Raw genomic sequence first — 10,565 nt, 5'->3', positions numbered from 1 at the left:
CCTCTCCTCCAGACTCAGGGACCCTGATTTCCAAAGAAAATGTTAAATTTACTTTCATCAGAAAACATAACTTTGGACCACCCAGAAGCGAGACGCTTCTGACGCTGTCTGTTGTTCAAGAGTGGCTTGACACAAGGAATGCGACAGCTGAAACCCAGGTCTTGTGCCTAGTGGTTCTTGATGCATTGACTCCAGCTGCAGTCCACTCTTTGTGAATCTCTCCCACATTTTTGAATGGATTTTGTCTCACAAACCTCTCCAGGGTGCGGTTATATCTATTACTTTTACACTTTTTTCTACCACATCTTTTCCTTCCCTTCGCCTCTTTATTAATGTGCTTAGACACAGAGCTCTGTAAACAGCCAACCTCTTTTGCAATGACCTTTTGTGTCTTGCCCTCCTTGTGCAAGGGGTCAATGGTCGTCTTTTGGACAACTGTCAAGTCAGCAGTCTTCCCCATGATTGTGTAGCCTACAGAACTAAACTGAGAGACTTATTAGATTCATTATAACCACAATTTCAGTGTTACATTTCACACCTCATTGCACTAAAAGTTTGTTTGAAAGGTTTGTGAAAGGTGATATAAAACATGTGTGGCTTGATTAGAACCTTATAAGACTGATGAGATTTGATGTCAGGTTCGACCCATCATCTTGTTGTTGTCCCCTCATTCGAACAGAAACACAGGCAGTCTGATGCCTCGTGCATAATTTGATCATTTAATCACATTCTGTGTGCGTGGGTGTTTGTGTGGTTAACTGGTCTGAAATCCACAAGCTAACTCTAGTGGCACAGATGCGTTTTGACAGCAGCAGTATTAATATTTCAGGTGAGAGGACAAGCATCACAACTGCAACTAACACGTAAGGCATCTAGGGAGATTTGAATAAGCACAGGACTACCAAAGAAAAACTTTGTTTAACAAAAATGAAGCCTTATAAGGGAATATCACTGGAGATGATACAAATCTGCACTGATTGTTTTTAGCAAGTAATATAATACTGATTTTACCAACATTTTACACTGCTTTTCTTATCATGATAGTTATTCTCATATACGTGTACATTTAATGCATTGTTATTATGTAAAGAGCTTAAATGGTTGCCATGGAAGGTCCACACCCCAACCAACTTAGCAAAACAGGCTGTGTTAGGAGAGAAACAATTACCTTTACAGTAGCTAAATAAATATGTTATTAATTTCCACCATTTTTATCAGTTTCCTTTCTTTGATAAAGGCTTTGTCCAGTTTCTGGACCTTGCATTTAATCCAAGCTTTCCCACAAATTGAAAATGTGATTGGAAATATGAGTCATTCGCGAGTCATTTAACTGAGTAAGCATCCACATAATCCACACAATCCTCAAGGCCCATAACACATTTTCTTGTATTGTATTTTTAAACTTTTTTGCACGTAGTAGCTATTTGTAGTACTTGTTTGACATCATATACTAAACTGATGCTGCGAAGACCTTATCTGTGTATGTTATATCCCTATGGACATTAGAGCACTTCATAACATGTTTTCCCCTTAAGTACAGTACCTCAGCATAACACACTGTTCCTTTTCATAACATGTATGCCTGCCAAAGACGTACAGCATTCTGTTAACCTCATTGTTCATATACCAACTGCAAATGTTACCACAATAACATAATTCAGCAATCTGTCCCAGTTATGTTATATCTTAAAATGGCTCATTAGATGTATGATTCGCAGTCATCCTTACTGTTAGCGTCTGACCTTGCCAACTGCTCATTAATTCACCAGTACCCGCTATATCTTAACACATTTAGTGTTTATATTGAGCAGTTGTATTGAGGCTAATTTTATTAGTCTGCAGGGCTGGTTATTATTCACCCTTAGTTTTAATGAAAATATTACACAGTAATCATACTATCAAACTAGAGATCATGTGATATCAACCCTTAGGCTGTTGTTCATAGTGAGAGATGATTTGATTGCACTATGGAGAATTCAGTCAGCGACTGCCACTATCTCAAGGCAGTATCGTTCCCTTCAGGAATATGGTGGTAAAACATACTGTCTACAAGTGTGTGCATGCTGGATTAATGTGCGAGTGTGGGTCTCCCTTTGTTTGGAGCAGTAACTGCGCTATATGCCGCGTTGATGCCGCATAGCTGTTTCATATTCTGTGCTTTGCTGCCATCATTTTCATTTGTTCTTTTCCACAGTTCAGTGACTATGGTATGCGAGTCAGAAATTTACTCACATTTTGAAACTGTGCTATTCGGTGATGGCCTTGACCCACTAAATGTGTTTACTTCACCAGACCAGTGTGTTTATATTCAAGAAGCTTTACCCACAAAACGAACACAGGTGTGAAATGTTTCCCGTCAGTGGTTTTGTGACCCAAAGCAGCAACTATCTCCATGACTATTACCGTTTAGATTTAGGTCTGCTCATTAAATGTGAGAACGGATCCAAGCCTGTAATTCAATGAATTGCAAACCTCATGCACACTCTCTCACCTTCATTTATACGCTTTGTGCGCTTTCTCATTTTTCTTTTTGTGTTCGCTTGCTTGCCCCATTTCTTCATGTTCCCTGTTGTTCTGAAAATACTTGGAATTTAAATGTATTCTTGTGATTCTACATTTGATATGTAATTAAAGGGACACTTCACTTTTTTCCAGCTCCCCTAAAGTAAAAATATTTGATTTTTTACATTTTGGAATCCATTCAGCCGATCCCCGGGTCCGGCGGAACCACCCCCAGCATAGCTTAGCACAATCCATTGAATCTGATTAGACCATTAGCATCGCGCTTAAAAATGACCAGAGAGCTTCGATATTTTTTTCTATTTAAAACTTGACTCTTCTGTAGTTACATAGTGTACTAAGACCGACAGAAAATTAAAAGTTGCGTTTTTTAAATACAGATATGGCTAGGAACTATACTCTCATTCTGGCGTAATAATCAAGGACTTTGCTGCCGTAACATGGCTGCAGGAGGAGCAATGATATTACGCAGTGCCTGAAAATAGTCCCCTGCTATTGAAAGTTACTAAGGGGACTATTTTTGGCTGCTGCGTAATATCATTGCAGCAAAATATCGAAACTTTGGTTATTATTGAGTGGAATGCTAAATGGTCTAATCAGATTCAATGGATTGTGCTGAGCTATGCTGGGAGTGGTACTGCCAGACCTGGGGATCGGCTGAATGGATTCCAAAATGGTAAAAATAAAATGTTTAACTCTGGAAAATGAGCATATTTTCAAAAAAGTAGAATGACCCTTTAAGTTGATCAAAAACAGGGAAACCTGTTTGCAAAACTTTATTTTTGTAGTTATAGAAAGGGCTAGTGGCTTAAAAATGTCTGGCTTTATTTAGCTATCAACACAAAAAAATATTTAAAGCTTTTGTAGTTCTTAAGGCGTTGACGTTTCATTGAAGTATCAGTTTAAATCTCATTGGCTGTGTTCGAAATAGCGACCCCTATACGCTTAAATAATGCACTTTTTAAAGGAACATGCCCAGATTTTGGGAATTAAGTTTGTTCACTGTATCCCCCAGAGTTAGAAAAGTCCATACATACCTTTCTCATCTCCGTGCGTGCTGTGGCTCGGTCTGGCGCGGCCCCCGCTGGCTTGGCTTGGCGCAGGGACTGGGGGTGAGTGGCTTCAGCTAGCGTGCTGCTCCCAATGGGTGACAGGGTAACGCAAACATTTTCCTATTTATGTGTTGTGATTTGTATAGTCACACCGTGTACAAATAACAAGGTCATATGAGACACAGCTATCTTTTAACAGGGAACGTCCATTTTTAGTGCTGTCCGAAATCATAGTGGACATTATTGAGTGCACTCATTCAACCCCACATTGCACCGCAATAAAGAGTGTACACTCAAAGCTAGCCGCTACTCGTCCAGTTAGGTGCCAAATGAATTCCCGCATCTCCTGCCAACAATGCAGCACTTCCGGCGTGCTCAAGTGTCCGAGATCACTCATTCATTTTCATTCACTTATTTGAGTGAAATATATTAGTGAAATAATGTAGGGAATAGTGAATGGGGTAATAGGGCGCTATTTCGGACACAGCCAACGTCATGGTGGCTCAATGTTATTGATCAAAGTAGCTGCTGATTGCAAACTGTCGCTGTTGCGGTTTATGCAATCTCTGGTATATCAGTCAAACTGGGTCTGATTCGATCGCATCGAGTTTGTTTTTATCTGTCTATATCTGAAGTATGAGAGGTCAACTGTTCATTCATCAGTCGGTTTAGCAATATGTTATCAAACCAAATTAATCAATACTAAGTAAGGCTTTGGTACTTGGTTACCCAACACACAACATTATTTTCTATCACTTATATGCTTAAATGAAGGATTGAGGTATGTGGTCAGTGGTTATGTAATTCAGGATGCCACATGTGGACAAACAGGAAATACTCTTTTAAATGCAGAACTGACCTCAGATCAGCTATCTGTTGACACAGTCACATTGTGTTAGTATTAATTTAAAGCACTGTAAGGGCAAGACAAGAGTGGTACTACTAGGATTATTCAAACGAAATGCAAATGAGATAACAAAGTGAGATAAGTGTAATTTGAGAGAGAATAAACAGCAGGGTCAGTATTTCCTTTCTAATGTGCTAATTTAAACCAGGTAAAAATCCATGAATAATCATTTTCTAGTGTCCCAGTTTAGCAGGTCTTGTCTCCATCTCTCAAAGCACCTTCGCCACTTCTTCATCCTTCTCTTCTTTAATGAATCCTGTTCCTGAACCTTCACTCAGAATGAGAGCCTGTGAATTAGGCTGCGTGTTGAAAATAAAGAGGGATATAATGACAGTGCTTCTCAACGGCCCTGAATTTTAATGAAGAGGCCATGCTCAAAAGCTTATATTCTGCTCTTTGTTGTCATTATGCAGGCTAAAGATCCCTATTTACCCACACACGCCCTTGCCAATAAACACGTCTATGAGCACTCGTCTGTGGACACTGAGCAAAACTTGCTGGCAGGATGTGGTGGGTAGTTGCCAGGATGTTACAGTGTGGTTGTTAAAGTGTTGGGAGTGGTTTTTAGCACAATGCTAGGTGGTTATTAGGGTACTACGTGGTTGCTTACTGGCAGAAGTCAAAACAGTCCATCATCCGTAATCCAACCTGTTTGAAAACCCATAAGTAATGATAGGCTTAAATTAAAAGCATAAAGGTTTTCTTAACTTTAAAGTCCTGGTGAACTGGAAGTCGAGATCAACTTTACTTCCGTGTTGTGACATATGTCCGAGTGTGTTTTTTACTGTGCTTTAATTGGATATAGAAAAGTAGGCGTTTCATTCAGAAATAGAACTGGCAGCAGACACAGTTGGCGGGGGCGGAGTTTACGTCTAGCTGACGACATCAGAGTAGGGTGGCCATTCGAGCCAGTTCCACCGGACACGTCCCGAACAGGATTTCAGGTGCGTTCTCCGGAAGTCGCGTTGCTTTATTGCAAACATCATCGAGGTTCTCACATTTCAGTTAAAATACATTAGAAAATTAAGATTTATTTCTTTTAAGACATACAATCATTGTAGTTTCATTCTAACCTTGAAATGGAATGGTTGCTTTTCTGAAATTGAACCCGAAATATTAAACTTTGATGACATATTAACACAACCGTTTTAAGAGTGTCCCATATTTAGGCACCTAGGGCCTACCTTCAAAGTAAGTGATTAGGATTTGTTCCTGCAATTTGCATGAACATTTTTAATCAGCTAATAATACAGTTCAATTTGTCCTTCATGCCTGACTCTGTATTCAAGGGTGTCAGCTGATCTTGTGAAGGTAAGGTAGTGTAAACATTTAATAGCAAACAGGTAATAAATGAGAACTAGAGTCTGAAACTGCCCTTGCTTTAAGCCTGCGGGTCGGGTCATCTCCATGCAGACCGTGCTACACACGAGTCTGTTTCCCACTGACTGATCCAAATCCAAAGCAAACAGTGGGTCACCATGTCAATAAAGAGTTTAACTTTTAACCAGCATTTGTCTAGCTGGGCTGCCACGTCATTTCGACTCCTATTATCAAGTCAAGTCAGAGGGATGAGTGAGCTTGATGGGATTGTGAACGAATGGCAAAAGGTCAACCATAGAGTCGTTTGGCCAAGCTGTGCTGTGAAATGAGTTGAGCAATGGAAAGCTTGTTCCTATTTGCGTACAATCTGTGAATATGTAAAATGGCTGTTGTGAGAAAGGACCAGAAAAATAGAGCAGTCTGGCCCTTCAATGAATGCATGCGTGCCCATTTTAAAAGTACTGCGTGTTGTAAAGGGATGTATCGGATATCAAAGTGAGATAATAACTTCTCTTGTTCCTGAGTAATCATATTATGTGCTTTATATGAACTGAATGAGTGAATGTCCAGTAACTCTGTCACGGCCGGGGGCGGACCCGAATAAACTAAAGGCCACACCCCTCTCAGTTCTTCCACCTCGAGGAGGTTCCCAAAACCACCCCAATGACCAGACAGACCAGTGTACTATAATTAAAATAAACTTTATTAAATATTTAAAAGAAAAAGGGGAAAGGGGAAAGGGCAATTTAAAACTAATGTGGCTCTTCTTTGCCTCCAGGGCCACTTGGGGAAAAGACTGGGGACCGGGGCTCTGGCCCAGTGATCCGTGGCGCGCTCCGCTTCTCCTGGAGGCAGAATCCACACAGTCAGACCAGGGTAAATACTTCGCCGATACTCACAGTACTGGGGGATCCTCGTTCCCACACAGAGCTTCACTGATGCAGGCAGGTAGTTGCTATAAGCACAGCACAGATTTATTTCACAGGTTGCATTACTCACAGTGCCGGGGGATCCTCGTTCCCACACAGAGCTTTACTGGTTCAGGTAGGTAGTTGCTATAAGCACAGAACAGGTTATCTCACAGGCTGCGTTACTCACAGAGCCGGGGGATCCTCGTTCCCACACAGAGCTTTACTGGTTCAGGTAGGTAGTTGCTATAAGCACAGAACAGGTTATTTCACAGGCTGCGTTACTCACAGAGCCGGGGGATCCTCGTTCCCACACAGAGCTTTACTGGTTGCGCTACAGTGTATAGACGAAGCTCTCGTTGTCACACCTCGGGCACAGGGCTTGATTTTCTCTCTCTATAGGACTCAGGCCACAACAGATGTCATCATCTCGTGTCTCGTCAGAGGCTGGGCAGTTTGAACGCTACAAGCACAGCATACACACAGCAAGTCAAGCGTAAACACCATCAATCAGTGAAACTCACCCACAGCACTCTTATACCACGTCACGTGAATTTTAGATCGTCCCTGCCACCTGACCACGACGACCTCGAGAGACGGGTTGGGCAACAACTGAATCACAACAGAGGGAGAGATGTGTGGTATTCGCAGGCCCGGCGTGTCGATTATCACTTCCCTGGCTCACCTGCACTTCCTTTTTCCCACAGGGCCACTGGCGTACTGGCGGGCGGTGCTTCGTCCGTGCTTCCGGTCAACCCGCGGCTCACCCACGCTCTCCTCTCCAGTGGGGCCAGGGACCTCACGAAACACAAGAACACACACCAGGACGACTCTTCATACAAGTCATGTACAGAGAAGTATCATAGCGGTCACTCACGCTTGGTTGCCAATAACCACTGTTCACTGTGCTCTCGATGGCTCTGTGTCCACTCTCTCACCGAAGCCCCACAATATTCCTTCGTCAGCTGTTTGTCTCTTACTCTCTTCTCCAGGAGAGCGATCCAACCAGCGTGGTCCGTCTGCAAAGCAGCAACACAACGTACACAAAGTATACCACAAGCACACTCCGGTGCAGTGTTCCTTTAAAAATCCACCGCTCCGTCCTTTTTGCCTTTCTTGGCTGCCGCACTCTTTCCATGCGCTATAAGCGCTCCCGTGGATCAACGGCGCCCTTCGGCTCCTCCAAGGACGGAGCGTGTGATCGGGTCTGCCCTAGGCAGTGCAGCAACTCGTGCCCAAAAATGAACTCCTGTCTGTGCGTTGCTACAGCCCTATTTATTTGGCCCGTCTTCATGTCCTCTTCCAATCATGGATCGCTCCCTTAATCCTGCGCACCTGTTTCCAATAAAACCCCGATTGTGTTGCTAGGGAGATCAGGAAGTACAAATGATTAAAAATCAGGTCCGGGCGGAAACCATGTCCAAGCGGAACTCTTCTCTGCCACTTTTGGTTCCCGCCCTACCATAGTCACCTGGTGACATCCCCCCCTGCCAAACCGTTCTAGTCCCTAGAACGGGCTCTTGGTGACGGGAAAAAGTGAGTGGGGTCTTTAAAAATGTGGTAGGCCATTGGGGGATCTTGGTCGCTCAACCCGAGGTGGACTGCCGACTACGCCAAATCTGTCACGGCCGGGGGCGGACCCGAATAAACTAAAGGCCACACCCCTCTCAGTTCTTCCACCTCGAGGAGGTTCCCAAGACCACCCCAATGACCAGACAGACCAGTGTACTATAATTAAAATAAACTTTATTAAATATTTAAAAGAAAAGGGGGAAAGGGGAAAGGGAAACTTAAAACTAATGTGGCTCTTCTTTGCCTCCAGGGCCACGTGGGGAAAAGACTGGGGACCGGGGCTCTGGACCAGTGATCCGTGGCGCGCTCCGCTTCTCCTGGAGGCAGAATCACACACAGTCAGACCAGGGTAAATACTTCGCCGATACTCACAGTACTGGGGGATCCTCGTTCCCACACAGAGCTTCACTGATGCAGGCAGGTAGTTGCTATAAGCACAGCACAGATTTATTTCACAGGTTGCGTTACTCACAGTGCCGGGGGATCCTCGTTCCCACACAGAGCTTTACTGGTTCAGGTAGGTAGTTGCTATAAGCACAGAACAGGTTATCTCACAGGCTGCGTTACTCACAGAGCCGGGGGATCCTCGTTCCCACACAGAGCTTTACTGGTTCAGGTAGGTAGTTGCTATAAGCACAGAACAGGTTATTTCACAGGCTGCGTTACTCACAGAGCCGGGGGATCCTCGTTCCCACACAGAGCTTTACTGGTTGCGCTACAGTGTATAGACGAAGCTCTCGTTGTCACACCTCGGGCACAGGGCTTGATTTTCTCTCTCTATAGGACTCAGGCCACAACAGATGTCATCATCTCGTGTCTCGTCAGAGGCTGGGCAGTTTGAACGCTACAAGCACAGCATACACACAGCAAGTCAAGCGTAAACACCATCAATCAGTGAAACTCACCCACAGCACTCTTATACCACGTCACGTGAATTTTAGATCGTCCTTGCCACCTGACCACGACGACCTCGAGAGACGGGTTGGGCAACAACTGAATCACAACCGAGGGAGAGATGTGTGGTATTCGCAGGCCCGGCGTGTCGATTATCACTTCCCTGGCTCACCTGCACTTCCTTTTTCCCACAGGGCCACTGGCGTACTGGCGGGCGGTGCTTCGTCCGTGCTTCCGGTCAACCCGCGGCTCACCCACGCTCTCCTCTCCAGTGGGGCCAGGGACCTCACGAAACACAAGAACACACACCAGGACGACTCTTCATACAAGTCATGTACAGAGAAGTATCATAGCGGTCACTCACGCTTGGTTGCCAATAGCCTCTGTTCACTGTGCTCTCGATGGCTCTGTGTCCACTCTCTCACCGAAGCCCCACAATATTCCTTCGTCAGCTGTTTGTCTCTTACTCTCTTCTCCAGGAGAGCGATCCAACCAGCGTGGTCCGTCTGCAAAGCAGCAACACAACGTATACAAAGTATACCACAAGCACGCTCCGGTGCAGTGTTCCTTTAAAAATCCACCGCTCCGTCCTTTTTGCCTTTCTTGGCTGCCGCACTCTTTCCATGCGCTATAAGCGCTCCCGTGGATCAACGGCGCCCTTCGGCTCCTCCAAGGACGGAGCGTGTGATCGGGTCTGCCCTAGGCAGTGCAGCAACTCGTGCCCAAAAGTGAACTACCCTCTGTGCGTTGCTACAGCCCTATTTATTTGGCCCGTCTTCATGTCCTCTTCCAATCATGGATCGCTCCCTTAATCCTGCGCACCTGTTTCCAATAAAACCCCGATTGTGTTGCTAGGGAGATCAGGAAGTACAAATGATTAAAAATCAGGTCCGGGCGGAAACCATGTCCAAGCGGAACTCTTCTCTGCCACTTTTGGTTCCCGCCCTACCATAGTCACCTGGTGACAACTCATTAAGAACCAGAGATTGTAATTTGTTATCAGTTTTTAATGCCGAAGTACAGTGTTTCCCAACCATGGGGCCGGGGCCCTCAGGGGGGCCTCCGCAGATTTCCAAGGGGGCCTCAAGATGACTTAAAATTATAAAAAATTGGACAAAAAAACAAGCATTAAAAATAAGCAAAAATCAAGAAGTTTCTTATTTTTTGGCTATTTTAGTAGCGAATATACATTCACCTAAAGGATTATTAGGAACACCATACTTATACTGTGTTTGACCTCGTTTCGCCTTCAGAACTGCCTTAATTCTACGTGGCATTGATTCAACAAGGTGCTGAAAGCGTTTTTTAGAAATGTTGGCCCATATTGATAATATAGCATCTTGCAGTTGATGGAGATTTGTGGGATGCACATCCAGAGCACGAAGCTCCCCG

At 44.3% G+C, this 10,565-nt stretch overlaps 1 long non-coding RNA gene across 1 annotated transcript; it reads right to left on the bottom strand.

Moving 5' to 3' along the window:
* Window positions 1-6,484: 6,484 nt before the first annotated feature.
* Window positions 6,485-10,135, bottom strand: LOC129438049 (uncharacterized). Its single transcript, XR_012358673.1, has 2 exons — window positions 8,950-10,135; window positions 6,485-8,807 (listed from the first exon to the last, which is right to left on the bottom strand). It is a non-coding gene; the product is annotated as an uncharacterized lncRNA (long non-coding RNA).
* Between the last annotated feature and the right edge of the window lie 430 nt (window positions 10,136-10,565).

This window comes from Misgurnus anguillicaudatus, chromosome 18 (assembly GCF_027580225.2).
Source record: "Misgurnus anguillicaudatus chromosome 18, ASM2758022v2, whole genome shotgun sequence".
In the NCBI taxonomy this organism is placed as follows: domain Eukaryota; kingdom Metazoa; phylum Chordata; class Actinopteri; order Cypriniformes; family Cobitidae; genus Misgurnus; species Misgurnus anguillicaudatus.
This window is presented reverse-complemented; position numbering and strand designations above follow the sequence as displayed.